Here is a 9,617-nt window from a genome sequence, read left to right as displayed (position 1 = left end):
ACATCTCCATATGAGATCCAATTACTTGTAGGGAAATGCAAGAGACCTCGGCTATGAGGATGCACTAGGTCCATAGCTGGGACTTTGTGTATGTTCTCGAAATGCGTTTGTCGAGTGCTCATTAAGAAAATTTCTATACAAGTTTCTGAATGAACTCCTTCAGAAAAGTTCTCCAAAAGTTCCCTATGAAAGAATCCACTGAAGCATCTGGTCATCACAAACGTTTTGACTACTTGTGGAGCCAAAACGGACTCCGTATGAGGCAGATATCCACGTTTCAGTTAACACTGCGCAAAACTGATTCCGAACGACAGTTACAGGCTAGTTCTTGTGTAGTTGCACTCGATTGTTTCCATTCTACTTCACTAAACATCTCCATATGAGATCCAATTACATGTAGGGAAACGCAAGAGACCTCGGTTATGATGATGCACTAGGTGCATAGCTGGGACTTTGTGTATGTTCTCGAAATGCGTTTGTCGAGTCCTCATTAAGAAAGTTTCAATACAAGTTTCTGAACAAACTCCTTAAGAAAAGTTCTTCAAAAGTTCCCTATGAAAGAATCCTTTGAAGCACCTGGTCGTCACAAACGTTTTGACTAATTGTGGAGCCAAAACGTACTCCGTATGAGTCAGAAATCCATGTTTCAGTTAACACTGCGCAAAACTGATTCCGAACGATAGTTACAGGCTAGTTCTTGTGTAGTTGCACTCTATTGTTTCCATTCTACTTCACTAAACATCTCCATATGAGATCCAATTACATGTAGGGAAATGCAAGAGACCTCGGTTATGATGATGCACTAGGTGCATAGCTGGGACTTTGTGTATGTTCTCGAAATGCATTTGTCGAGTGCTCATTAAGAAAGTTTCTATACAAGTTTCTGAACGAACTCCTTAAGAAAAGTTCTCCAAAAGTTCCCTATGAAAGAATCCTTTGAAGCACCTGGTCGTGACAAACGTTTTGACTACTTGTGGAGCCAAAACGTACTCCGTATGAGTCAGATATCCATGTTTCAGTTAACACTGCGCAAAACTGATTCCGAACGATAGTTACAGACTACTTCTTGTGTAGTTGCACTCGATTTTTTCCATTCTACTTCACTAAACATCTCCATATGAGATCCAATTACTTGTAGGGAAATGCAAGAGACCTCGGTGATGAGGATGCACTAGGTCCATACCTGGGACTTTGTGTATGTTCTCGAAATGCGTTTGTCGAGTGCTCATTAAGAAAGTTTCTATACAAGTTTCTGAACGAAATCCTTAAGAAAAGTTCTCCAAAAGTTCCCTATGAAAGAATCCATCGAAGCACCTGGTCGTCACAAACATTTTGACTATTGTGGAGCCAAAACGGACTCCGTATGAGTCAGATATCCATGTTTCATTTAACACTGTGCAAAACTGATTCCGAACGACAGTTACAGACTAGTTCTTGTGTAGTTGCACTCGATTTTTTCCATTCTACTTCACTAAACATCTCCATATGAGAACCAATTACTTGTAGGGAAATGCAAGAGACCTCGGTTATGAGGATGCACTAGGTCCATAGCTGGGACTTTGTGTATGTTCTCGAAATGCATTTGTCGAGTGCTCATTAAGAAAGTTTCTATACAAGTTTCTGAACAAACTCCTTAAGAAAAGTTCTCCAAAAGTTCCCTATGAAAGAATCCTTTGAAGCATCTGGTCGTCACAAACATTTTGACTACTTGTGGAGCCAAAACGGACTCCGTATGAGGCAGATATCCACGTTTCAGTTAACACTGCGCAAAACTGATTCCGAACGACAGTTACAGGCTAGTTCTTGTGTAGTTGCACTCGATTGTTTCCATTCTACTTCACTAAACATCTCCATATGAGATCCAATTACATGTAGGGAAATGCAAGAGACCTCGGTTATGATGATGCACTAGGTGCATAGCTGGGACTTTATGTATGTTCTCGAAATGCGTTCGTCGAGTGCTCATTAAGAAAGTTTCTATACAAGTTTCTGAACGAACTCCTTAAGAAAAGTTCTCCAAAAGTTCCCTATGAAAGAATCCTTTGAAGCACCTGGTCGTCACAAACGTTTTGACTACTTGTGCAGCCAAAACCTACTCCGTATGAGTCAGATATACATGTTTCAGTTAACACTGCGCAAAACTGATTCCGACCGATAGTTACAGACTACTTCTTGTGTAGTTGCACTCGATTTTTTCCATTCTACTTCACTAAACATCTCCATATGAGATCCAATTACTTGTAGGGAAATGCAAGAGACCTCGGTTATGAGGATACACTAGGTCCATAGCTGGGAGTTTGTGTATGTTCTCGAAATGCGTTTGTCGAGTGCTCATTAAGAAAGTTTCTATACAAGTTTGTGAACGAACTCCTTAAGAAAAGTTCTCCAAAAGATACCTATGAAAGAATCCTTCGAAGCACCTAGTCTTCACAAACGTTTTGACTATTGTGTAGCCGAAACGGACTCCGTATGAGTCAGATATCCATGTTTCAATTAACACTGTGCAAAACTGATTCCGAACGACAGTTACAGACTAGTTCTTGTCTAGTTGCACTCGATTTTTTCCATTCTACTTCACTAAACATCTCCATATGAGATCCAATTACTTGTAGGGAAATGCAAGAGACCTCGGTTATGAGGATGCACTAGGTCCATAGCTGGGACTTTGTGTATGTTCTCGAAATGCGTTTGTCGAGTGCTCATTAAGAAAGTTTGTATACAAGTTTCTGAACGAACTCCTTAAGAAAAGTTCTCCAGAAGTTCCCTATGAAAGAATCCTTTCAAGCATCTGGTCGTCAATAACATTTTGACTACTTGTGGAGCCAAAACGGACTCCGTATGAGGCAGATATCCACGTTTCAGTTAACACTGCGCAAAACTAATTCCGAACGACAGTTACAGACTAGTTCTTGTGTAGTTGCACTCAATTTTTTCCATTCTACTTCACTAAACATCTCCATATGAGATCCAATTACTTGTAGGGAAATGCAAGAGACCTCAGCTATGAGGATGCACTAGGTCCATAGCTGGGACTTTGTGTATGTTCTCGAAATGCGTTTGTTGAGTGCTCATTAAGAAAGTTTCTATACAAGTTTCTGAACGAACTCCTTAAGAAAAGTTCTCCAAACGTTCCCAATGAAAGAATCCTTTGAAGCATCTGGTCGTCACAAACGTTTTGTCTACTTGTGGAGCCAACACGGACTCCGTATGAGGCAGATATCCATGTTTCAGTTAACATTGTGCAAAACTGATTCCGAACGAGAGTTACAGACTAGTTCTTGTGTAGTTGCACTCGATTTTTCCCATTCTACTTCACCAAACATCTCCATATGAGATCCAATTACTTGTAGGGAAATGCAAGAGACCTTGGTTATGAGGATGCACTAGGTCCATAGCTGGGACTTTGTGTATGTTCTCGAAATGCGTTTGTCGAGTGCTCATTAAGAAAATTTCTATACAAATTTCTGAATGAACTCCTTAAGAAAAGTTCTCCAAAGCATCCCTATGAAAGAATCCTCTGAAGCATCTGGTCGTCACAAACGTTTTGACTACTTGTGGAGCCAAAACGGACTCCGTATGAGGCAGATATCCATGTTTCAGTTAACACTGCGCAAAACTGATTCCGAACGACAGTTACAGGCTAGTTCTTGTGTAGTTGCACTCGATTGTTTCCATTCTACTTCACTAAACATCTCCATATGAGATCCAATTACATGTAGGGAAATGCAAGAGACCTCGGTTATGATGATGCACTAGGTGCATAGCTGGGACTTTGTGTATGTTCTGGAAATGCGTTCGTCGAGTGCTCATTAAGAAAGTTCCTATACAAGTTTCTGAACGAACTCCTTAAGAAAAGTTCTCCAAAAGTTCCCTATGAAAGAATCCATTGAAGTACCTGGTCGTCTGAAATGTTTTGACTACTTGTGGAGCCAAAACAGACTCCGTATGAGTCACATATCCATGTTTCAGTTAACACTGCGCAAAACTGATTCCGAACGATAGTTACACACTACTTCTTGTGTAGTTGCACTCAATTTTTTCCATTCTACTTCACTAAACATCTCCATATGAGATCCAATTACTTGTAGGGAAATGCAAGAGACCTCGGTTATGAGGATACACTAGGTCCATAGCTGGGACTTTGTGTATGTTCTCGAAATGCGTTTGTCGAGTGCTCATTAAGAAAGTTTCTATACAAGTTTGTGAACGAACTCCTTAAGAAAAGTTCTCCAAAAGATACCGATGAAAGAATCCTTCGAAGCACCCAGTCTTCACAAACGTTTTGACTATTGTGTAGCCAAAACGGACTCCGTATGAGTCAGATATCCATGTTTCAGTTAACACTGTGCAAAACTGATTCCAAACGACAGTTACAGACTAGTTCTTGTGTAGTTGCACTCGATTTTTTCCATTCTACCTCACTAAAAATCTCCATATGAGATCCAATTACTTGTAGGGAAACGCAAGAGACCTCGGTTATGAGGATGCACTAGGTCCATAGCTGGGACTTTGTGTTTGTTCTCGAAATGCGTTTGTCGAGTGCTCATTAAGAAAGTTTCTATACAAGTTTCTGAACGAACTCCTTAAGAAAAGTTCTCCAAAAGTTCCCTATGAAAGAATCCTTTGAAGCATCTGGTCGTCAATAACATTTTGACTACTTGTGGAGCCAAAACGGACTCCATATGAGGCAGATATCCTCGTTTCAGTTAACACTGCGCAAAACTAATTCCGAACGACAGTTACAGACTAGTTCTTGTGTAGTTGCACTCAATTTTTTCCATTCTACTTCACTAAACATCTCCATATGAGATCCAATTACTTGTAGGGAAATGCAAGAAACCTCGGCTATGAGGATGCACTAGGTCCATAGCTGGGACTTTGTGTATGTTCTCGAAATGCGTTTGTCGAGTGCTCATTAAGAAAGTTTCTATACAAGTTTCTGAACGAACTCCTTAACAAAAGTTCTCCAAACGTTCCCTATGAAAGAATCCTTTGAAGCATCTGGTCGTCAAAACCATTTTGTCTACTTGTGGAGCCAACACGGACTCCGTATGAGGCAGATATCCATGTTTCAGTTAACACTGCGCAAAACTGATTCCGAACGAGAGTTACAGACTAGTTCTTGTGTAGTTGCACTCGATTTTTCCCATTCTACTTCACTAAACATCTCCATATGAGATCCAATTACTTGTAGGGAAATGCAAGAGACCTCGGTTATGAGGATGCACTAGGTCCATAGCTGGGACTTTGTGTATGTTCTCGAAATGCATTTGTCGAGTGCTCATTAAGAAAATTTCTATACAAGTTTCTGAATGAACTCCTTAAGAAAAGTTCTCCAAAAGTTCCCTATGAAAGAATCCTCTGAAGCATCTGGTCATCACAAACGTTTTGACTACTTGTGGAGCCAAAATGGACTCCGTATGAGGCAGATATCCACGTTTCAGTTAACACTGCGCAAAACTGATTCCGAACGACAGTTACACGCTAGTTCTTGTGTAGTTGCACTCGATTTTTTCCATTCTACTTCACTAAACATCTCCATATGAGATCCAATTACATGTAGGGAAATGCAAGAGACCTCGGTTATGATGATGCACTAGGTGCATAGCTGGGACTTTGTGTATGTTCTCGAAATGCGTTTGTCGAGTGCTCATTAAGAAAGTTTCTATACAAGTTTCTGAACGAACTCCTTAAGAGAAGTTCTCCAAAAGTTCCCTATGAAAGAATCCTTCAAAGCACCTGGTCGTCACAAACATTTTGACTACTTGTGGAGCCAAAACGGACTCCGTATGAGTCAGATATGCATGTTTCAGTTAACACTGCGCAAAACTGATTCCGAACGATAGTTACAGGCTAGTTCTTGTGTAGTTGCACTCGATTGTTTCCATTCTACTTCACTAAACATCTCCATATGAGATCCTATTACATGTAGGGAAATGCAAGAGACCTCGGTTATGATGATGCACTAGGTGCATAGCTGGGACTTTGTGTATGTTCTCGAAATGCGTTTGTCGAGTGCACATTAAGAAAGTTTCTATACAAGTTTCTGAACGAACTCCTTAAGAAAAGTTCTCCAAAAGTTCCCTATGAAAGAATCCTTTGAAGCACCTGGTCGTCACAAACGTTTTGACTACTTGTGGAGCCAAAACGTACTCCGTATGAGTCAGATATCCATGTTTCAGTTAACACTGCAAAAAACTGATTCCGAACGATAGTTACAGACTACTTCTTGTGTAGTTGCACTCGATTTTTCCCATTCTACTTCACTAAACATCTCCATATGAGATCCAATTACTTGTAGGGAAATGCAAGAGACCTCGGTTATGAGGATGCACTAGGTCCATAGCTGGGACTTTGTGTATGTTCTCGAAATGCGTTTGTCGAGTGCTCATTAAGATAGTTTCTATACAAGTTTCTGAACGAACTCCTTAAGAAAAGTTCTCCAAAAGTTCCCTATGAAAGAATCCTTCGAAGCACCTATTCGTCACAAACGTTTTGACTATTGTGGAGCCAAAACGGACTCCGTATGAGTCAGATATCCATGTTTCACTTAACACTGTGCAAAACTGATTCCGAACGACAGTTACAGACTAGTTCTTGTGTAGTTGCACTCGATTTTTTCCATTCTACTTCACTAAACATCTCCATATGAGATCCAATTACTTGTAGGGAAATGCAAGAGACCTCGGTTATGAGGATGCACTAGGTCCATAGCTGGGACTTTGTGTATGTTCTCGAAATGCGTTTGTCGAGTGCTCATTAAGAAAGTTTCTATACAAGTTTCTGAACGAACTCTTTAAGAAAAGTTCTCCAAAAGTTCCCTATGAAAGAATCCTTTGAAGCATCTGGTTGTCACAACCATTTTGACTACTTGTGGAGCCAAAACGGACTCCGTATGAGGCAGATATCCACGTTTCAGTTAACACTGCGCAAAACTAATTCCGAACGACAGTTACAGACTAGTTCTTGTGTAGTTGCACTCAATTTTTTCCATTCTACTCCACTAAACATCTCCATATGAGATCCAATTACTTGTAGGGAAATGCAAGAGACCTCGGCTATGAGGATGCACTAGGTCCATACCTGGGACTTTGTGTATGTTCTCGAAATGCGTTTGTCGAGTGCTCTTTAAGAAAGTTTCTATACAAGTTTCTGAATGAACTCCTTAAGAAAAGTTCTCCAAACGTTCCCTATTAAAGAATCCTTTGAAGCATCTGGTCATCACAAACGTTTTGTCTACTTGTGGAGCCAACACGGACTCCGTATGAGGCAGATATCCATGTTTCAGTTAACACTGCGCAAAACTGATTCCGAACGACAGTTACAGACTAGTTCTTTTGTAGTTGCACTCAATTTTTTCCATTCTACTTCACTAAACATCTCTATATGAGATCCAATTACATGTAGGGAAATGCAAGAGACCTCGGTTATGATGATGCAGTAGGTGCATAGCAGGGTCTTTGTGTATGTTCTTGAAATGCGTTTGTCGAGTGCTCATTAAGAAAGTTTCTATACAAGTTTCTGAACGAACTCCTTAAGAAAAGTTCTCCAAAAGTTCCCTATGAAAGAATCCTTTGAAGCACCTGGTCGTCACAAACGTTTGGACTACTTGTGGAGCCAAAACGTACTCCGTATGAGTCAGATATCCATGTTTCAGTTAACACTGCGCAAAACTGATTCCGAACGATAGTTACAGGCTAGTTCTTGTGTAGTTGCACTCGATTGTTTCCATTCTACCTCACTAAACATCTCCATATGAGATCCAATTACATGTAGGGAAATTCAAGAGACCTCGGTTATGATGATGCACTAGGTGCATAGCTGGGACTTTGTGTATGTTCTTGAAATGCGTTTGTCGAGTGCTCATTAAGAAAGTTTCTATACAAGTTTCTGAATGAACTCCTTAAGAAAGGTTCTCCAAAAGTTCCCTATGAAAGAATCCTTTGAAGCACCTGGTCGTCACAAACGTTTTGACAACTTGCGGAGCCAAAACGTACACCGTATGAGTCAGATATCCATGTTTCAGTTAACACTGCGCAAAACTGATTCCCAACGATAGTTACAGACTAGTTCTTGTGTAGTTGCACTCGATTTTTTCCATTCTACTTCACTAAACACCTCCATATGAGATCCAATTACTTGTAGGGAAATGCAAGAGACCTCGGTTATGAGGATGCACTAGGTCCATAGCTGGGACTTTGTGTATGTTCTCGAAATGCGTTTGTTGAGTGCTCATTAAGAAAGTTTCTATACAAGTTTCTGAACGAACTCCTTAAGAAAAGTTCTCCATAAGTTCCCTATGAAAGAATCCTTCGAAGCACCTGGTCTTCACAAACGTTTTGACTACTTGTGGAGCCAAAACGTACTCCGTATGAGTCAGATATCCATGTTTCGGTTAACACTGCGCAAAACTGATTCCGAACGATAGTTACAGACTACTTCTTGTGTAGTTGCACTCGATTTTTTCCATTCTACTTCACTAAACATCTCCATATGAGATCCAATTACTTGTAGGGAAATGCAAGAGACTTCGGTTATGAGGATACACTAGGTCCATAGCTGGGACTTTGTGTATGTTCTCGAAATGCGTTTGTCGAGTGCTCATTAAGAAAGTTTCTATACAAGTTTGTGAACGAACTCCTTAAGAAAAGTACTCCAAAAGTTCCCTATGAAAGAATCCGTCGAAGCACCTGGTCATCACATACGTTTTGACTATTGTGGAGCCAAAATGGACTCCGTATGAGTCAGATATCCATGTTTCAGTTAACACTGTGCAAAACTGATTCCGAACGACAGTTACAGACTAGTTCTTGTGTAGTTGCACTCGATTTTTTCCATTCTACCTCACTAAAAATCTCTATATGAGATCCAATTACTTGTAGGGAAACGCAAGAGACCTCGGTTATGAGGATGCACTAGGTACATAGCTGGGACTTTGTGTATGTTTTCGAAATGCGTTTGTCGAGTGCTCATTAAGAAAGTTTCAATACATGTTTCTGAACGAACTCCTTAAGAAAAGTTCTCCAAAAGTTCCCTATGAAAGAATCCTTTGAAGCATCTGGTCGTCAATAACATTTTGACTACTTGTGGAGCCAGAACGGACTCCGTATGAGGCAGATATCCACGTTTCAGTTAACACTGCGCAAAACTGATTCCGAACGACAGTTACAGACTAGTTCTTGTGTAGTTGCACTCAATTTTTTCCATTCTACTTCACTAAACATCTCCATATGAGATCCAATTACTTGTAGGGAAATGCAATAGACCTCGGTTATGAGGATGCACTAGGTCCATAACTGGGACTTTGTGTATGTTCTCGAAATGCGTTTGTCGAGTGCTCATTAAGAAAGTTTTTATACAAGTTTCTGAACGAACTCCTTAAGAAAAGTTCTCCAAAAGTTCCCTATGAAAGAATCCTTCGAAGCACCTGGTCGTCACAAACGTTTTGACTATTGTGGAGCCAAAACGGACTCCGTATGAGTCAGATATCCATGTTTCAGTTAACACTGTGCAAAACTGATTCCGAACGACAGTTACAGACTAGTTCTTGTGTAGTTGCACTCGATTTTTTCCATTCTACTTCACTAAACATCTCCATATGAGATCCAATTACTTGT

Source organism: Triticum aestivum, chromosome 6D, assembly GCF_018294505.1.
Source record: "Triticum aestivum cultivar Chinese Spring chromosome 6D, IWGSC CS RefSeq v2.1, whole genome shotgun sequence".
In the NCBI taxonomy this organism is placed as follows: domain Eukaryota; kingdom Viridiplantae; phylum Streptophyta; class Magnoliopsida; order Poales; family Poaceae; genus Triticum; species Triticum aestivum.
This window is presented reverse-complemented; position numbering follows the sequence as displayed.